The sequence below is a fragment of the Pelodiscus sinensis genome, chromosome 3, assembly GCF_052426305.1.
Source record: "Pelodiscus sinensis isolate ZL-2025 chromosome 3, ASM5242630v1, whole genome shotgun sequence".
NCBI lineage: Eukaryota > Metazoa > Chordata > Testudines > Trionychidae > Pelodiscus > Pelodiscus sinensis.
Window position 1 is genome coordinate 114720987 of NC_143054.1, and position 13819 is coordinate 114734805.

A 13819-nucleotide genomic window follows, 5' to 3' on the forward strand; every position below is an offset into this window, starting at 1 on the left:
GGCCTGCCATGGCAGCGTCCTGCAGGAGCAGGCTCCACCTTGTTTGGCTGCTGAACAACTTTGAGGGAGCCACCCCAGACTGCTTGATGCTTGTTCTTCTGCATGAGGACAAGACCCCACTCCTGGCCCCCAGTGGCACAGGCGCGGGCCCATGCGCTGTGGTTGTATCAGCCCTTTCGTTTCCTTTGGGCTATGCCCAGGGTCTCTCTGGCCAGGCCCATGAGCTCAGTGAGCCTTTCCCAGAATGCCAGGATGTTCTCCACCCCCAGCACTCCATCCGGGGAGGCCTCCCCCTCCCATAACTCTCTCAGCAAACCCTCCTCCTTGGCTCCAATGGGGTGAACCCAGTGGACGCTTGGGGCACCTCCCTGTGTGCAAACAGCAGGCATGGCAATTACTCATCCAAGTCCTGCGGTTGCTGGTGCATAAAGGTCTTCAGCATCTGCTTTAGTGTCCCATAGACCCTCCCCACCGGCCGATACGCTGAGGCCCAGGAGATCCAGACCCCATACTTTCCCACAAGCACCAGAGCAGGGTGACATGAAGTTGAACCCCTGGTCCATGAGGATGTCCTTGGGGAACCCCACCCAGCTGAAAATAGCTAGCGGCGTGTCTGCCACTGTGTCTGTCTCAATAGAGGGCAGAGCCATGTCCTCAGGGTGGTGAGTAGCGAAATCCACCACTACCAGGATGTATTTCTTCCCTGTCTGGGTTGCTTTGCTGAGGGGCCCCGCTAGATCCATCACCATCCTCTGGAAAGGCTCCTCTATGATGGGAAGGACCCCCAAAGCAGCTTTCTTTCTATCTCGGGCTTCCTTCCCTCCGCCTCCCAGAAGGAGCTGCAAGACCGGCAGTACTGATGCACAGCTGTAAAGATCCCCGGCCAGTAAAAATTCTGCAGCAACCTCAGCCGGGTATGCCAGATCCCCTGGTGCCCCAAAAATGGGACATCATGGGCCAGGTGCAGCAGCCTGTGGCAACACTTTTGGGGAACCATCTGCTGCCAGTGGACCTCCCACGACTCCACTTTCCCTGGGGGGAGCCATTCTTAGTACAGGAATCCCCTCTCCCACAGGAACCTCCCCCAGCAGCCTTCCTCCTGGGTTTGAGCTGCACCAAGGCCAAACAGGTCCCTCAGCTTCTGCAAGGAGGGATCTGCCTGCACCTCGGCCTAGAATTTAGCTGCTGGAGAAGGGACAAGGACCTGTTCCCCCTCCCTGCCTGTGTCCAGGGTCCCAGCTCTGTTGAGCCCAACCCCCTGGGGCCCCTTGTCTACTGGGATGGGGCTCTGCACCCCCTGCAGGGTGCCCTCCCTAAGGTCAGGGTTACGGGCCCCTCGCTGGCTCTGGCTACAGGCGATGACCAGGGCAGTGTGGGGTCCTTCTGGCCAATCCTCTAGGTCACCCTTCATCAGCATCCCAGTAGGCAGGTGCTGGTGCACCCTCACTTCCTTGGGGCCCTCCTTAGCCCCCCATTTCAGATGCACCCGGGCTACGGGCACCTCGAATGGGGTTGCATCTATGCCCCTCAGGGTCAGCTGGGCACCATATGGACTGGGGCCACTAGCTCGGGCCAGGCCAGTGTCACCTCTGCCCCAGTGTCCCAGTAACCCATAATCTTCCTGCCAGCCACCTCCAGGGGCACGAGGCACTTGCTCTGCAGGGGCTGCCCTGCCCCCACCAGGTACATGGAGAAACCTGCCTCCGGGGGCCCTAACCCACCTGAGCTGAGGGCAGCCTGCTCCTCCTCCAGTCTCACCCAGTTAATCTTGGAAAGTCTCAGGTTGTGGAGCCTGTCCGGGGGCTTGTGGCACTGAGCTCGCTTGTGGCCCCTTTGCCCACAGCGATGGCAGGTCAGGGTCGGCTGCTCCGGCTGGGTTCTGGCTGGCCCTCTGGGGGGAGGATTGCTGCCCCCCGCCTTTCTGGACCTACCCCATAGGCACTTCCCCCAGTTGCACAGCCAAGAACTGGTTTCTCCGGGATTCCCTTTCACACCCAGAACAGCTGTCTGTGAACTCATTAGCCAGCTTCCCCATGCCATGTGGGTCCTCCAGCTTCCTGTCCTTCAGCTACAGCCTCAGGTTGGGTGAATACATTTCATAGAACTGTTCCAGGACCATCAGCTTAACCAGGTCCTCTGCGGTCTGGGCCTCAGCCCCAAACACCGACTTGTGGAAGTATTGCATCAGGCAGGAGGCCAGGTCTACCTAGGTCTCATTAGGGCCCTTCTGTGCACTCTGGATCTTTTTCCTGTATGCCTCAGGTGTCAGCCCGAACTTGTACAGCAGGGCTTGTTTGACCCATTTGTAGTTCCTTTGCTGCAGCACCCTTTGGCCTTCTGATCCAGTAAGGGGGTGAGCTGCCGGAGCCAGTCAGCTGGGGTGGACTTGATGCAGCTCGCAGGCTCGCTCAGAGGAATTAAGGAATCCATCCAGGTCCCCCACATCCTTACACTGGGACAGCATGAACCTCTCAAAGTGACCTGCAGACTTGGGCCCTCTGGGCCCCTTCCCACTCAGAGCATCTGGGGCCCCACTCTTTCTCAGCTCCGCCATGGCCCACACATTCTGCTCAGTCTCCAGCCATCACAGATCCACCGAGGGGGACCCTGTCCAGGATGAACAGCTGCTGGCTGAGCACGGCCTGGTGGGCAACGCATCTGTCTGGCAGGTTCCTGCCCTCTCTCCTGTCTCAGAGCCTGAAACACTCCCTGGGGGTGTCTGACTGCTCTGAGCCAGGACAGGATCCACCCCCCTGGAACGATCATTCTCTTCCAGCTAGGCAACTAGCTGGGGTCAATTATCCCATAGGCAGGCCTCTCTCCTGGCACAGTTCCATAGCGCACACCTTAAGGAGTCGGTTGTAGGCCATTTCCCTGCTATTCCCTAGGATGCAGACTCACAGGCCGGTGCTGCAGCACCCCATGATTCCCAGGAAGAACCCCTCAGTGTGCCAGCCTCCTTGAGCATCACTCCCCCCAGGCTCCTCCACTTCTTGGAATCGTTTCTCACTGCCTCCAGCATGCCTGGCTCTTGCAAGCCCCCTTCCTTCTACTGCACTCCAGTCATTTACTGCTGGATGTCCGTCCACCGGATGCAGTCTATCCCACCGTCATGGTGTGTACACACGCACACACACAGCACAATACAGCAAAGAGTGAATGTAACCCCCACTGTGTCACATAACCCTAGTCTACACTACAGCTCTAAAACCTGTTGTTACTGAGCCTCTTGATTCTGGAGCATAAATTGGCCTCAACTTGGATACCAACTGCCCATGAGGTGAAAGGCCTTGTTTGCCATTATCACCCTCCAGAGCCTTTATTTACTAACTTAACCCTTTGCTCTTAAAGAATAGTCTTTACCATTCACAATCTGCATTGTTTCTGCCTCACAAAAGGGATACGCCCAATATTTCACAATCAAAATATTGATGAACTTGAATACATGCTGAGGGAGGGAGACTGCCTATTAAGCCTGGTTTACCTTGGCTTCTACACTGTGATCATTTGTCTTTAGTGAAGGCGGGAGGGGGTGGTGATGTACATGGCCAGACCCCAGCCCCTGGCCATGTATGTCACCACCCCGCCCCCCCCTCCCCTCCTGCCGTGGCACTCGGCAGACCTCTGCACTGCTCAGCCGGGCCACCACGGGGGAGCCCAAACAGCGGCTTGTTCCGCTTGCTTCCCTGCAGTGGCCCGGCTGAGCGCCACAGCGGAAGGCAAAGGGAGGTGGGGCGATGACGTGCAGCGTGACAGCGGCTCCAGGCCCTGCCCCCTAGTCGTGAATGTCACCACCCCACCCCCCTTTGCCTCGGCTGACTTCTGTGCTGCTCAGCAGGGCCTCTGAGCGGGAGCAAGTGGCGCAAGCGGCCATTTGGGCCCCGTGCTCCCCAAGCAGAGGTAAAGGATGTGACACAGGCAACAGCGCCGCTCAGAGGCAACAGCCAGCATTTCAGCATTACAGAGTCTCAGACATTGGGCTACTCTAGTGATAGAAATGTAGCCGTGTTAGTCTGGTGTAGCTGAAACAAAATACAGGACTATGTAGCACTTTAAAGACTAACAAGATGGTTTATTAGATGATGAGCTTTCGTGGGCCAGACCCACTTCCTCAGATCAAATAGTGGAAGAAAATAGTCACAACCATATATACCAAAGGATACCATTAAAAAAAATGAACACGTATGAAAAGGACAAATCACATTTCAGAACAGAGGGGGGATGCGGGTACATAGAAACCATCTACTACAAGACAGACCCAAGAAAACCAACAATAGAACACCACTTGTCATCACCTACAGCTCCCAACTTAAACCTGTCCAACACATTATCAATAAATTACAGCCTATACTGGAACAGGACACTAAACTCCAAGAAGCTCTGGGAGACAGACCCATAGTCTCCTAGGGTGGGTCTAGACTACAGGGCTTTGTCGACAGAAGTGGACTTTTGTCGACAAAACTATACCTGCGTCCACACTGCCTTTGAGTTATGTCGACATAACGTCGACAAAACTCAGCAGTTTTGTCGACGTATGTAAACCTCATTCTATGAGGAATAACGCCTATTGTTGACAGAGTTCTGTCGATGGAAGGCATTATTGCATCTACACTGTCCTTTGCGTCCACACTGTTATGTCAGCAAAGCGGCTTGCTTTGTCGACAGAACTGGATGTAGTCTAGACGCTCTTTGTCAACAGAAGCTTTGTCAACAGTATCTGTTGACAAAACTTCTGTCTACAAAACCCTGTAGTCTAGACATACCCCTATAGACAACCACCTAACCTCAAGATGATTCTTACCAACAACCACAGGACAGACCACACTAATACCAACCCTGGTACTTTCCCTTGCAACAAACCCCATTGCCAGCTTTGTCCACATATTCACTCTGCTGACACCATTATTGGGCCTAACCAAGTGAGTTATAAGATCAAGAATACATATTCCTGCGCATCCGGAAATATAATCTATGCTATCATGTGCTGAAAGCGTCCATCTGCTATGTACATTGGACAAACGTCTCAGACACTTCACCAAAGAATCAATGCCCACAAAACAGACATTAGACAGGATCACAAAGAAAAAACAGTTTCTTGCCATTTCAGCCAGAAAGGACACTGTCTCAATGACCTAATCCCATGCATCCTACTTCAGAAGACTTTCAAATCTACACTTGAAAGGGAATCCTCTGAACTGGCATTCATGCTAAAATTCGACACTCTCCGCAGGGGGCTGAACAAAGACCCCAACTACCTTACCCATTACAAAGATAGCTTCCCCAATTATCAGCTCTAATACCATTAACTCACAGACATCTCCCCTTCCCCACCTCTAATATCATTAATTCACAGGCATTTACCTTCCTCCCCCCGCCCCCCCCGCATCCCCCCTCTGTTCTGAAATGTGATTTGTCCTTTTGATATGTGTTCATTTTTTTAAATTGTATCCTTTGGTATATATGGTTGTGACTATTTTCTTCCACTATTTGATCTGAGGAAGTGGGTCTGGCCCACGAAAGCTCATCATCTAATAAACCATCTTGTTAGTCTTTAAAGTGCTACATAGTCCTGTATTTTGTTTGGGCTACTCTAGATATGATAGTTTAGGGTCTTGTGGGTTCAGGGGCACACAGCTGAATGCGAAGTGATAGAAAGGAAAACACAAGTAGCATTGTCGATGCTCATCCTTATGGCCAGTGTTGTAACAGGGTTTTTCTTAAGCCGCCCTCGGCCCTCAGGTTATCAGTGAACTCAGCCCTCGCTTTTTTTTTTTTACTGGTAAGTTTCTAGCTTTCATGGCAGGGGAGAAAAGCTTAGCAGGGAACACCCTGTGCCCCAACACCACCTAGAGAACCCCCCCCCCATTATGTTTAACTCTCAGGCGTTCGAAGCCATTGGGGGCGGGAGGCGAGGAGCCCCCGCCCGGTGATGTTGCACGAAGTGGGGTGAGCAATCCCCAGCTCCCCCCACTTCTAAGTCTATTTTTTTTTGTCCTTGACGGCGGGCTCGGCTCCTGCAGCCGCGCCTCGCGGAGCCGCTGCCCGGCCTGAGCCCTCGGGCACGAGCCACCGGCCGCCCGCCTGCGGCAGCCCCACCTGTGCGGCGCCGCCACCGCAGGAGGCCGCGGGGAGGGAAGGGCGCCGGGGCGCGGGGAAGTGTGTTGGGTCATGTGGTCGCATCACGTGGAGGCGGAGCCAGGCCCAGCAGCAGCCGCCTCAGTAGCCGCGAGAGACGGAGACAGGAGACAGCCCCAGACGCTGGGCTGCGGGCGGAGGCGGGCTGGGGGGAGGGACGCAGCGAGAGGGGGGCCGCCTGCCCCGCGCCCCGGAGCGGTAAGCCGGGGCTGGCTGGGGGTGGGGGCATGACCCTGTGCAGCGGCGGTGGCCAGCGAGCGCCTGGGCTGCAGGGGGAGGGCTCGCCCCGGGGGAGGGCAGCGCCGGGGCTGTCTGTGCGCGGCTGGAGCCGGGCTGCAGCTGGCGGCCCCCTGCGCCTGCCCCCGCAAGCGGCTGGGAGGCTCAGGCTGCGGGGGGAGGCGGCTCTGTGCCGAGGCTGTCTCCTGTGCAAGGACTGGGAGCGGGGGGGGGGGAGGCTCAGGGAGCAGCAGGCAAATCCCGGCTCCCCGGGTGGGGATGGGGGTCGCGGGAGGCTGTCACACGTACCGAGCAGGCGGCTCCGGCTCTGTTTTTCTTTTGTTCTGGCGGCGGGTGTGAAATGCATTGGCCGGCCGCGGGACCAGGGTTGCTCGGTGGTGGGTGGTCGCAACACATTCTCCTGTTCTAGCAGCAGCTACAACATTTTGTTAGCTGAGTGACTGGGGCTCCAAATGAGTGCCCTGGAAAGGAGACAGTCCCCACCCACCGCTGCCCAAACTAAGGGAAGGAAACATCAGCTGGGGTGATAGGCGATCTGCCTGAGAAACTGATTCCATCGGTCTTCCGAGGCTTGATGCAATGGACATCTGGTAGCCCTGTTTGGATAGTCCTGTGCCTCTAGTAAACTGTATTGTTCCCTAGACCCCCATGTCTCTTGTTTTAAATAGATGGAAACTGCAGGATTTGCACCATTTGTAAGGACATTTCTGGTGCTGATTTGTGCCTAGAAACCGTGAGAGAGGATGGGATACAGTAAGCAAGTGGGTGCTTTTGTGCTGGCGTGTGTGGGAAGCTGGGGTAATGTGATCCTGTGTCAGCTCTTAGTCCTCCATGCAGTATCTGTAACACTTGATTTTTGTCCATGACCTTCTTTCACTCTGGGGTTTGGAAACTTACAGAGGGATTGGAAGGGGGAGGGATTTGCCTAGCAACTGTAATCCCTTCTCTTTTCTATTATGAGTATATTGAAGGTTTCAGTAAATGCCCATGTCCAGGACACACACTTGAGCAGGATGTCCTGAAAAGTGCAGGAATTATATGCTTGGTTTTAGCACTTAATATTTGAATATGAGGTCTCTAAAAGAGAGAACTGGTTTCTTAAACTTTTAAAAATGTAACTGCAGTCATATAATCCTGTAGGCAAGTCCATTCTTCCAGGGTTAACTATTCCTGTCCCAAGGACTACCTGTTCATGAGCCATGCCAAACAATGTTTTCAAATTAGAGGTTTTGGTAAGTGTTGTGCACAACTGGAATTTGCATGTATTAGAGCTGTAAAATAGAGAGGTTTAGCTGAAATCTCAGCCTTTGCAGACTGGTTGTGAAATTTAAGATGAGAACTGAAGGTATTTGTTGAATGTCATTCAAAATAGCAAGTGCTTTACCATAACACATCTGTAAAATAGTTACAGTTTTGGAGATTATATGAATAAAGCATGAACTCTGATTATCTAGTGATCAGGTTTTCAATTTAAATAAAATTAATTTGTATAAAAAGGATTTATGAATTGAATAAATGGGAGTTTTAATTAAATTAAGAACTTTGATAGAATTCTTGTAATAAAATTGTTAAAGCTACAGTTTTTCCATAATAGTCAAATCTTGGTGAACACCAGAGATACTGTATGTTTGATCCTGGAACCTTAAATCATGCTAGTAGTTCCTGTTGGTTGTAGTCAACTGGATTACTTTTGAGTAAAGATTGCAGGACAAGAGCTGTTTTTTAGCATATACTTCAAACAGCAAACAATGTGGAACTATATTAAATTATGTATTTTTTTTGTTCAAGATTAGACCTTAATTAAAAGCTGTATCCATCAGATTTCTGTTTTAAAGGAAATAGCAGCTTTCCTTTTTAAAATACATTTGAAATGTTCATGTTCTGGATTGTAAATCTGGAAGCTGGTTTTGTCAGGTAGGACAGACTTCTCTGCCTGATGGTGGAAAGAGGTTTCATGGGAGAAGTGGACAGAGTGACTTGATCTTGGTGCTGAGACTTGGGGAGTTGGTTAAGGATGGCTGCCATCAAGGTGGGAAAAATTAACAACAGAGCAAGCTAGCCAACCAGGGTGTCAAATCTGTTGCTGAGGAGATGATTATCAAGTGAATTTTGAGTGATCCTGAGTTCATTTGTCAGACAAAGGGGTGAACCTGAGATGGGGTGTTTACTATAGCAGAGAGGGGATGTGCAGCATCTGGCTAACTGCTTGTGTTCCCTCACTTCCCGTCTTGCCTGAATCAAAGCTGTAGAGAGCTATGCACATAGATTCTTGCAACAGTGTTGTTACTTCTCCATTGGTATAAATTTGCTCCATGAAAACCATTAGATGCTAGAGTTGTTATATATGTGCACTTGAATTGTTGCTCTGTTTCCAGCCATTGCTTTCCATTGGGATATTTCTTACACATAATTATCACTCAATAAGTATAGGTTCACTGTAAGAGTTGCTTCATGTAAGACTTTCTTGGTGATAAGATAATATCCTCCCATCCATTTGGCCAATAACCCTGCCAAAGCAGGAAATTAGGTTGTTCTGGTATGGGTTTTTTATGTGCAGCTCCTTCAGTGGAGCTAGTCAGAAGGCAGCTTTACAGCTGTCTTCATCAGTGCCTGCATCAAAGGAATCTTTCTCTGGCTAGGTGAGGGGCCTTTATAGCCTTTTAATGATGCTCCAGCCCTCTTCCACAACATAAAGAGGCTCATGTGGTCATGAGGATTTTATCCAATAATATCTGATGGAATGAGTGAGATAAAATAGTTAAAACTGGTTCAGTGCTAGGAAAATGTCATTATTGAATACATTTATTGGAGGAAAATTGTCATTATTAGCTAAGCAATTATGTGATTAAAAACCTGCTAAATTAGCTGAGCAATCATGGAATAGTATTAAACCAGCACAAGTTACACACATCCTGATTTGGAACCATATGCAACAGTTTTTCTAAAATAGAATGGGACAAGTATAGAGAGGGGTGAACCTATTATGAATCGTAATTGGCCACAGTGAATAAGAATTATTTTACATTTCTAACAATCAAAATCTGTGTGTGGTACTATTAGAAGCAAATTTGCGAGTGTGGTTACTCAATCCTCTGTTTCTCAGGGCTGCAGCTCTTCCAGAGGTCTCTGACTCAATTGTTGTGCCCATCACATACTGCCAGCATTCTAGAGATGTCTGTCTTTTTTTCAACCAAGTAAATATCGGTGCAGAACATATCTAATCCACACAACTAACAGCAAATCAAATAATTCAGCAGAGGAGCATACGAGGTTTGGTTCAGGGAGACTGCCCCCAGGAATCTCAACCGGTAAAGGGGGCAGTACCTTTTGTAGAATTTGTAGTTTGGGGTCATTGCCTGTGTTGGCTTATCTGTTCCTCTAGAAGGCCCCACTATCTTTACCTCCATAGGTTTGTGGCTTAAAGCAGAGGTTCCCAACCTTTTTCATACCACAGACTGGCAAGCCCATTCACAAACTTTTGGTGGACCAGTATCCTTTATTTGCATATTCATTCCAGTGCCAGCTCCCTGCCTTTTAGAGTCCCCACCCCTTCGAGCTCCCAAGTACCAGCCCCCCTGCCTCTCAGAGCCCCCCCACCCTCAGAGCCCCCTAGCACTAGCCCTGCCCCCCTCACCTACCCCTGAGCTGCTTTCTAGCCGCTACCTGAGCGCTGCTCCCCGGGTCGCGGCTGCTCTAATACTCCCGTGCCGAGCTGTATGCAGCCCTCCCACCATACAGTGTATCGCTCTTCCACATGTGGAAGGAGACCCCACCCCTGTCCAGTGCTGGTTGGCTGAGATGCGGGGCAAGACCCGCCTCTCAACAGCCATGGCAGGAGGAGAGGTGCTGGGCAGTGTATCGCAGGTCCTGCCCTCAGAGCCTTCATGGCCTGACACTGGTCCACATACCGGTGGTTAGGAACGACTGACTTAAAGAATTTATTTTTATTAATAGAGTTTTGTGTGGTAATACCTGTAATTCTGAATAAATGAAATGTGAGGGCACTAAGTGAGGTTGGTATTTTGTGGGGGAGGAGGGATTATCTGAAAAGTCTTCTAAGAACAGTTTTGTTTTCACTACCACCTGCGTTGGTGGTTTTTGTGATGGTTATTTATATAGAAAGCAGATGGCTGGAATGGCACTGGTGGGAGTCCTGGGCTGAAGATGACTGGTGACCTAAAAATTGCTTAAGAAACAGTGCTAGGGTTGTGCAGGATGCCCCCTGCCTCCCTCCCAAAAAGATATTTGAGACTTTCATGGTGCTAAAGTGGAGGCAAATATTTATTCCATAGGTTGGATAGCAGCTTAGTTCAGGCACTTTTTCCACAGGCTGCTTCGAATGCCTCCTTTTGGGAGGACGTGTTGAGCTGTTGTACGCTGAAAGATGCTGTGATTCAGACTGAGAATAGATCAGGCTGTCCTGTGTTTGAATTTGTGCTGGTGTTGCTCACCGAAGTTGTGGAGGTACTTTTTGTTCTACAGTTTGTGCTCTGTGTCCGTCCTGCTTGGCAGAAGTAATGGAAAAGAACAGGGATCTCTCCTGGTAGAAATGGTTGACAGGCCCTTCTAAGCAGAGAGCAGAATGCACACTCTTGTAAAGAAACATACATACACACTTCGCACATGAAACTGTTACTTGTCTATGACAGTCTGGGCAGCTGTAGACCTGTTTTTTGTCTTCCAGTTTTGGTTGAGATTACGGGTATCTAAAAGGCACAGATCAATTTGTCCCTTGTTCTGTTGACTGTATTCCTTGTTATGACACTATGGCTATGTCTACACTACAGAGTTAAGTCATCACAAGTTACATTTATGGTTATGAACCACAATAATTGTGCTTGTGCCTGTTCATACAGTGCTCCTTGTGTCCACTATTGGGAGTGCGCGAGCAACATACCGTGGATAGTTATCCTAATGTGCAGCTGGTCACCTTCTGCAGGGAGGAGTTGTGGAAAGGGGAAGTGGATTGCATTATGGATGCAGGCTCACTATCCCATGATGCAGTTTTTTTTCTGTCCTATCATTCAGTGGGCTTCTGACAGTCTTCCATGCCATTTTTCAACAGCCTCTGTAAACTGTGTGCCCGCTATCTCTGCCTGAAAGCATGGATCTTAATTCTCATCAGTCTTGTGGTAAGTGCTACAAACACAGCACGGTGGCTCATGCAGTATTTCATGAGCTGCGAATCTGAACTGAAATGTGTGGTGCCTGCCCTGCTGTGTGCCATGGAAAGAAACATCACTAGGTTACTTTTGTTGTTTACAGAGCAGCTGCACAAAGTGGACCATAGCTTTTGGGCTCAGGAAACAAGCAGTGGTTGCAAAAGTTTTGCACCTTCCTGGAACTGTCTGTGGAGCTTGCTCATACGCTGCAGCACAAGGAAACCAAAATGAGAGCTGCCTTCTTGGTGGAGAAGCATGTAGTGATTGTTACATGGAATCTGGCAACTCCAGACTGGTGCAAATCAGTTTTGAGTTGGGAAGTCCACTGTGGTGGTTGCATTCATGCAAGTATACAGGGCGATTAATCACATCCTGCTAAGAACAACCGTGAATGTGGGAAGTGTGCATGAAATAGTGAATGTCTTTGCAGCAATGGGATTCCCTAACTGCAACAGAGCAATAGATGGCACATACATCCAGTGTTCCCTGTAAGCTGAGTTCTTGGGCTGCTGCTCAGGAAAGGTTCAAATGCTGCACAGATGATTAGCAGAGTGCCCACAGACTCCCACAGCCAGCAGCATGTGTTTCTTTTGATAGTGCACATTTGCATATGCCTTGGTGCACATACCAAAATTTATTCTGCATATGGATGGAAAAAATTAGAGGGAACATAGCATGTATCCCAGTTTTGGCCACAGACCATCTTGCAACAGATTGCTTCAGTTGAAAGGGCTGCTTCTCTCTGGTATTGCTGGCAGATGTGGATCACTGAGGTCATTTCACTGATATTAATGATGGTGGTCAGAGAAAATGCATGATGCATGCATCTTCAGAAACGCTGGTCTGTATAGAAAACGGCAAGCAGGGACTTCCTTTCCAGAACAGAAGATTCCAATCAAAGATGCTGAAATGCATATAGTAATCCTGGGACACTCAGCATACCCCTTACTCCTGTGGCTCATGAAGCCTTACACTGGATACACCCCCATCCCCCCAATTAAAACTTCTATGCACAGTATTTCAAAATTTTTGCATATTTTATAGCACTATATAGTCACAAAACAAAAAATTTCCCCCCGGAGTAGAGATTTGAAGATACCCCTATGACAACCCAGTTCCTGTTTCTCTGCCCCCTCCCACCTTAGCCCATACACAGCAGACCTCCCCTAGTCCAGATAGGTGTACCCCATCAGTCCCATAGCTCAGCCATGGTGCGCCCCCAGCCCAGACACCCAGGTACCTTCAAAGCCTAGCTGTGGTATGCCTCCCCCCACTCCCCCCCCCCCCAGACACTTGCATATTTCTTTGGAGGATAGGGACATAATTCAAAATGACCTTAGCAAGTTAGAGAAATGGTTAGAGGTAAACAGGATGAGGTTTAATAAAGAGAAATGCAAAGTGCTCCACTTAGGAAGGAACAATCAGTTCCATACATACAAGATGGGAAGCGACTGTCTAGGAAGGAGCATGGCAGAAAGGGATATAGGGGTCATAGTGGACCACAAGTTGAATATGAGTCAACAGTGTGATGCTGTTGCAAAAAAAACAAATATGATTCTAGGTTGTATCAACAGGTGTGTTGTAAGCAAAACTCGTGAAGTCATTCTGCCGCTCTACTCTGCACTAGTTAGGCCTCAGCTGGAGTACTGTGTCCAGTTCTGGGCGCCACATTTCAAGAAAGATGTGGAGAAATTGGAAAGGGTACAGAGAAGAGCGACAAGAATGATTAAAGGTTTAGAGAACATGACCTATGAAGCCAGGCTTCATGAACTGGGCTTGTTTAGTTTGGAAAAAAGAAGATTAAGGGGGGACACGATAGCGGTTTTCAAATATCTAAAAGGGTGTCACAAGGAGGAAGGAGAAAATTTGTTCCTCTTGGTTTCTGAGGACAGGACAAGGAGTAATGGGCTTAAAGTGCAGCAGGGGAGGTTTAGATTGGACATTAGGAAAAAATTCCTAACTGTCAGGGTGGTCAATTATTGGAATAAATTGCCAAGGGAGGTGGTGGAATCTCCCTCTCTGGAGATATTTAAGAACAGGTTAGATAGACATCTGTCAGGGATGGTGTAGATGGAGCTTGGTCCTGCCTTGAGGGCAGGGGGCTGGACTCGATGACCTCTTGAGGTCCCTTCCAGTCCTATGATTCGATCCCCTCCGGTACCCAGGGATCCAGAGGGAGAACAGCCTAGTGCTGGGTCCTGGGTTTGTGTGGAGTTTCCTGTGTGGTGTCTTCTTCCTTTGCCTGGAAGTGCAGCTGCCAGAATCCTCCAGCTTCGACCCCTCTT

General features: G+C 49.7%; 1 protein-coding gene and 1 long non-coding RNA gene across 3 annotated transcripts in view; one reads left to right on the forward strand and one right to left on the reverse strand.

Annotated features, from left to right (window-relative positions):
* LOC142827932 (uncharacterized) overlaps window positions 1-6865 on the reverse strand; it is a 33894-nt gene extending 27029 nt beyond the window's left edge. Inside the window, exon 1 of the long non-coding RNA XR_012902738.2 lies at window positions 6661-6865. This is a non-coding gene — a long non-coding RNA (uncharacterized LOC142827932). The remainder of the gene's footprint in view (window positions 1-6660) is intronic.
* The window catches only part of TULP4 (TUB like protein 4), a 276958-nt gene continuing 269315 nt past the window's right edge, over window positions 6177-13819 (forward strand). For both annotated transcript variants that reach the window (XM_075924530.2, XM_075924532.2), the window contains exon 1: window positions 6177-6333. The gene's annotated coding sequence lies outside the window, so the exon portion shown is untranslated. The remainder of the gene's footprint in view (window positions 6334-13819) is intronic.